The sequence below is a fragment of the Pteropus vampyrus genome, unplaced genomic scaffold (assembly GCF_000151845.1).
Source record: "Pteropus vampyrus isolate Shadow unplaced genomic scaffold, Pvam_2.0 Scaffold756, whole genome shotgun sequence".
Classification (NCBI taxonomy): domain Eukaryota; kingdom Metazoa; phylum Chordata; class Mammalia; order Chiroptera; family Pteropodidae; genus Pteropus; species Pteropus vampyrus.
Genome location: NW_011889537.1, coordinates 646 through 6,978, shown reverse-complemented (window position 1 = coordinate 6,978; position 6,333 = coordinate 646). Strand labels below are relative to the sequence as shown.

Genomic DNA, 6,333 nt, shown 5'->3' with positions numbered 1-6,333 from the left:
ATCAATTAAAAGGCATAGAGTAGTGGGATGGACCAAAAAACGAAACTTGACTATTTACTGCCTTTAGGAGACCCTTCTCAGTTGCAAAGACAGACATAGACTCAAAGCGAAGGGGTGGAAGATGATACTCCAAGCAAATGGCATACAGAGAAAAGTGCTGTAACCTTACTTATATCAGACAAAATCAATTTTAAGATAAAAAGGTAACAAGAGGCAAAGGTGGACACTTTAATGATAATGGGGACACTACATCAAGAAGACATAACACTTATTAATGTATATGCACCCAGCCTGGGAACACCAAAAGACATAAGAAATTACTAAGAGAACTAAAGGAGAGAAGACTGATGAGAGTACGATTAGAGGAGGGTACTTAAATATCCTATTGACATGAATGGATTGATCATCTCAAAAGAAAAATTAGTCAACCTTAAATGACACATTAGACCAAATGAACATAATCAATATTTATAGAGTTTTTCATCCCAGAACACCAGAAAGTAGATTCTTCTCTCGTGCACATGGAACATTCTCTTGGATACACCATATGTTGAGGCACTATCTAGTCTCAACAAGTTTAAGAAGACTGAAATCATACCAAGCACATTCTCTGACCACAATCCTCTGAAACTAGAAATCAATTGCAAAAAGAAATATGGGAAAACCATAAATATGTGGACACTAAACGAATTCCTTCTGAACGTTGACTGGGCCAAATAATAAATATAAGACCTCGAAAAATACACACAGAGACAAATGAATATAATACAACATATCAAAAATTGAGGATGCAGCCAAAGAAGTGATAACAGAGAAGTTTATAGCATCACAGGCCTGCCTCAAAAAACAAGAAAAATTGAGAAGGGAAATAAATGGCATTAATGACAAAGGCTCTGTTCATCCCTCTGGCGACCAAATCAAAGTTGTGACAGAAACAAGGAGCCAACCTGGGATCTAGATGAACAAGCCATACAATTAGAGAGAATCTAAGAAATCACCTTGCAGCAGTAGAAGGTAGGATGGGGCGAGAACACGAGCCTGCCCAGTCCTGAGTGGGTACGAGGGACAGAGGCTATGGCAGTGGCAGCTGCAGACACTGCTGAAAGGGGCCGTGTCTGTGAGAAGACTTCTCTGTGACAGACCGACTCGCTCTGAGCACCAGTGCCTGTTCGGCTGCGCAGGGAGCACCAGGGATTTATAGGAGGACACTGAGTTGTCAGACTGAGGGCATAAGTGAGACTCACTCTGTATCAAAGTGCCGGTGGTATCCATGTTCCTCTGCTGAGCCCTCCCGCATTCTAGTGAGCAGACTCTGCAGAATCATAGCGGGAGGTGTCACCAAACTGGATAATAGAGATTGCTCTGCCCAGAAGATTCCCTGAAACTCCACCTCTCCCAACTCACAGCCACACTCCAGCCACATCTAGGTATGTCCTCACTTACTCAAGTGCCCTTTGCTGAGCAATGCCTAGACTCACGCTGCTGGCAGCTAGATTTGGTTTTTGATGTGGCCTTTAGAGGCAACTTTAAGCACAGCACCTGTGGATTGCTTGCTGAATCTTAACAGGTGGCCCCAGAGTGGCACAGGTTTGGGCTAAACTTTGCCTACAGCTGAACCTCGCTCAGGACTGTGTCACTGGACATCTTCTACACAAATCCACCCTAGTAAGACTGGGAGACGTAAGAGCTTTGCTAAGTACATAGAAACAGACACAAAAAGGCAGCCAAAATGAGAAGAAAAAGAAACAGGAACCATATGAGAGAACAGAATACAGATCCAGAAATAATGAAGTCAAGCAATCTAACATATGCAGAATTCAAAACACCAGTTATGAAGGTGCTCAATTAATTTGTGGGACGTGTAGATGAATTCAGTGAGAACTTCAACAAAAAGATAAAAAACATAAGAACGGAAATGGAAATTATAAAAGGGAATCACTCAAAAATGAACACATTATCTAAGATGAGAAGGATATTAAATGGAATAAACAAAGTGAATAAAGAAGAGGATCAAATGACCTACAGGGAGAATGGGAAAGTCAAGGCCACTCAATCAGAATGGCAAGATAAAAGAAGTCAAGACTATAATAATAATTTAAGAAGCCTATGGGACACTATTAAAGGTAAAATATCCATGTCATAGGAGTACCTGAAGAAGAACAAAATGTTCAAGAGGTATTTGAAGAAATAATGATGGGAAACTTCCCTAACCTGATGAAGGAAATAGACATAAAACCCCAGGAAGCTCATAGAGTCCCCCAATCCAGGAAGTCATAGAGGCCCACACCAGGACACAACAGAATTAAAATGCCAAAGGTTAAATACAAAGAGAGAATCTTAAAAACAGCAAGAGAAAAGCAGTTACTCACTTACAAGGGAGCACCCATAAGCCTGGCAGCTTATTTCTCAAAAGAAACCATGCAAGACAGAAGAGCCTCGCACAAAATATTTAACATGATGAAAACCCAGGAGCCACAACCAAGAATACTTTATTCAGCAAAGCTCTCATTCAGAGTTGAAGGACAGATAAAGAGCTTCCCAGACAATAGTAAGCTGAAAGAATTTATCATCACGAAGCTAATATTACAGGAAATGTTGGAGAGAATTCCTTAAGAATGAAAAACATGTATCAAAAACAGGAATAAAGAATGGTACTAACTACATTCTTGTCTACGAGTACCTCAAATGGAAGAGAATTAAATGCTCCAACCAAAACATTGGGTGGTTGAATGGATAAGAAAACAGGACCCATACATATGCTGTTTACAAGAAACTCACTTCAGGTTAAAAGACACACAGAAACTAAAAGGAAGGGGTTGGAATAATATATTGCCTTGATGGACCTAGAAAGGATTGTGCTGAATGAAATGGGTCAAATAGACAAAGACAAATATTGTATGAGTTTAAGTATATGTGGAATCTAAAGAACAAAATCAGCAAGAACAACAAAAGTGGAAATAAATTCAGAGATACAGAGAGTATTTATTTATTTATTTATTTTTTAGACGAGGCAACCCTTGGTTCAGCTTACGATCTCTTATATTTTATTTTACTTTTTTATGCCTACAACCCCTGGTATTCCAATGTGGTCTCCCACCCAAGAACTAACCAGGCCCGACCCTGTTTAGCTTCTGAGATCAGACGAGATCGGGCTCGTTCAGGGTGGCATGCCTGTAGACAATACAGAAAATTTTAGAGAGATACTAGATGGGAGGGAGTTTCAGGCGACAAAAAAAAAAAAAAAATAGACAAATTGATTAAGAGGTACTAATGGATAGTTGCAGAATAGACATGGAGTTGCAGAGTATAGTACGGAGAAGATGGTTAATAATATTGTACTATGTAATAGGGAAGAGGTGTACTAGATTTAGTGGGGTGATCACTTTTGAGAGTTTGTGGATCTCTGATCACTATACTATACAACGGAAATGGGTGTATTATCATATGCCAAATATAATTGGAAAAAAAAACCTCACTGAATTGTATAGTGAAAATACAAGCAACTGATTGTCTATTATATTTCAATAAAGACAAAAAAGAAAACAAGAAAAATCTAAATAAACACATCACCTTTAAGACAAACAAAACCCAAAGTCAACAGAACAAAGGAAATAATAAAGATTAGAGCAGAATTAAGTGCAATAGAGAACAAAAAAGACAATAGAAAAAATAATGTAACAAAAAGTTGCTTTTTGAATAAATGAAACCAACCAACTTCTGGCTAGACTCACTAAGGAAAAAAAACACTCAAATAAACAAAATCACAAATGAAAAAGAAGAAATTACATTGGACACCACAGAAATACAAAGGACTATACAAGAATACTATGAAAGGCTATATGCGACCGAATTTGATAATCTAGGAAAAATGGACACGTTCTTAGAAATACACAACCTTCCTAGTCTGTATCATGTAAAATTGGAAAATTTAAAAAGGCCAATCAAAGGCAAGGAGGTTAAAAGTCATCAAAGAATTCCTAAAAAATAAAAGTCCAGACCAGATGGCTTCACTAGTGAATTCTGCCATCAATCGAAGAATATTTTATATCTCTTATTCTCAAACTTTTCCAAAAATTGAAGAAAAAGAAATACTTCCTAACCCATTTTATGAGGCCTATATTACCCTGATAGCAAAACCTGGCAGGGCAACAGAAAGAAGAAAATTACAGACCAAAATCTCTAATGAATATAGATGCAAAATTCAAAACAAAATACCAGTGAATTGAATACGATAATATATTAGAAAGGTAACACATCATGATCAACTGGGGTTCATTTCGGGAGCACGAGAATGGTTTAACAATTGCAACTCAAGCAATGCGATACACTACATTAACAAAATAAATAATAAAAGTCGTATGCTCATATTAACAAATGAAGAAAAGCATTTGGTAAGATACAACATCCATTTATGATTAAAACACTCAATACAAGGAAAGAACCTTAACAGAATAAAAGCCATATATGACAAACCCTCAGCTAATATCATATTCAATGGTCAAAAACTGAAAGCATTTCCTCTAAGATCAGAAACAAGATAAGGATGCCCACTCTTGTCGCTGTTACTCAAAATAGTACTGGAAGTCCTAGCCAGACCAATCAGGCAAGAGAAAGAGACAAAAAACATCCAAATTGGGAATGAAGAACTCAAATTGTCACTTTTTTTCAGCTGACATGATTCTCTATATAGCAAACCCTAAAGACTACACCAAAAGACTATTAGAAACAATAAAATGCAGTGATGTTGCAGGAGACAAAATGAATGTACCAAAATCAGTCATGTTCCTATATACTAAAAATGAAACAGCAGAAAAAGAAAGGAAGCAACTCATTCCATTTAAAATTGCAACAAATGAATAAAATACCTAAGAATAAACTTAACACAGGAACTGAAGGACTTATGTACTTAAACTACAAAACAAAACATTGTTGAAAGAGATTGAAGAGGACACAAAGAAATGAAGAGATATTTCATATTCATGAATTGGAAGAATTAACATAGTTAAAATGACCATTTAACCAAAGCAATATATAGATTTAATGCAATCCCCTTGAAAACCTCAAAGGCATTTTTCAAAAAAGAGAACAAAGATTCACCACATTTGGAGCTCTCCATCAGATGGACCCAGAGATGCTTCTGGAAGTAACGACATGATGGCTGCCCAAGGAGAACCCCAAGTTCAGTTCAAACTTGTATTGCTTACTGATGGTGGGACTAGACAAATTATATTTGTGAAATGTCTGCTGACTGGTGAATTTAAGAAGTATGAAGCTACCTGGGGTGTTGTGGACCACTCTGGTGTTCCACACTGACAGAGGACCTGTTAATTTCAATGCATGAGACATGGCTGGGCAGGAGGTTTGGTGGACTGAGAGATAGCTATTACATCCAAGCCCAGTGTGCCATGATAATGTTTGATGTAACATCAAGAGTTGCTTACAAGAATGTGCCTAACTGGCATAGAGATTTGGTACGAATATGTGAAAACAGCCCCATCATGTTGTGTAGCAACAAAGTGGATACTAAGGACAAGAAAGTTAACGCAGAATCAAATGTCTTCCACTGAAAGAAGAATCTATGCTACGATGACATTTCTGCCAAAAGTAACTACACCTTCGAAAAGCCCTTCCTCGGGCTCGCTAGAAAACTAATAGGAGAACCTAACTTGGAGTTTGTTGCCATGCCTGCTCTTTCTCCACCAGAGGCTGTCATGGACCCAGCTTTGGCAACACACTTGAGCATGATCTACAGGTTGCTCAGACAACTGCTCTGCCAGATGAGGATGTCGGCATCTGAGAAAGTGAAGCAGGAGCTGAGTGTCAGAAGTCTAGTTTTATAGGCAACTGTCCTGTGATGTCAGTGGTGCAGGATGTTTGCCACTTTGTTCTATACCTAAGCAGAAAATTTACCTAATCTTTGGGATGCTGAAGGAGATGACTGAGCTTCGGAGTGAATGTGGCAGTTAAATATACCTTCATTTTTTGCACCTGCATATTTACCTGCTTTGGAAAACAGCTGTTTCCTTACTGAGTTTCAAATACAAGACTGCTACATTCACATCCCAATACTTACTGGTGAAATCTCGTTTGTTACTGTCCTTTGCAATCCTTTCCATTTAGAATCAGAATAAAGTTGTATTTCAATTAAAAAGAATACTAATCACATTGGTATGGAACTACAAAAGACCCTGAATAATCAAAGCAATCTCAAGGAAAAAATAACAAAGCCAGAGGCATCACGCTCTCTTACTTCAAATTATACTACAAAGTTACGATAATCAAACAGTTTGGTATGGGCAGAAAAACAGACACACAGACGAATGGAACACAATT

The 6,333-nt window shown here is 37.8% G+C and overlaps 2 pseudogenes; one reads left to right on the top strand and one right to left on the bottom strand.

The window, feature by feature from the left end:
* Window positions 1-3,060: 3,060 nt before the first annotated feature.
* LOC111734084 lies at window positions 3,061-3,179 on the bottom strand (annotated as a pseudogene).
* Window positions 3,180-5,102: 1,923 nt separating this feature from the next.
* LOC105309517 lies at window positions 5,103-5,797 on the top strand (annotated as a pseudogene).
* Window positions 5,798-6,333: the final 536 nt, after the last annotated feature.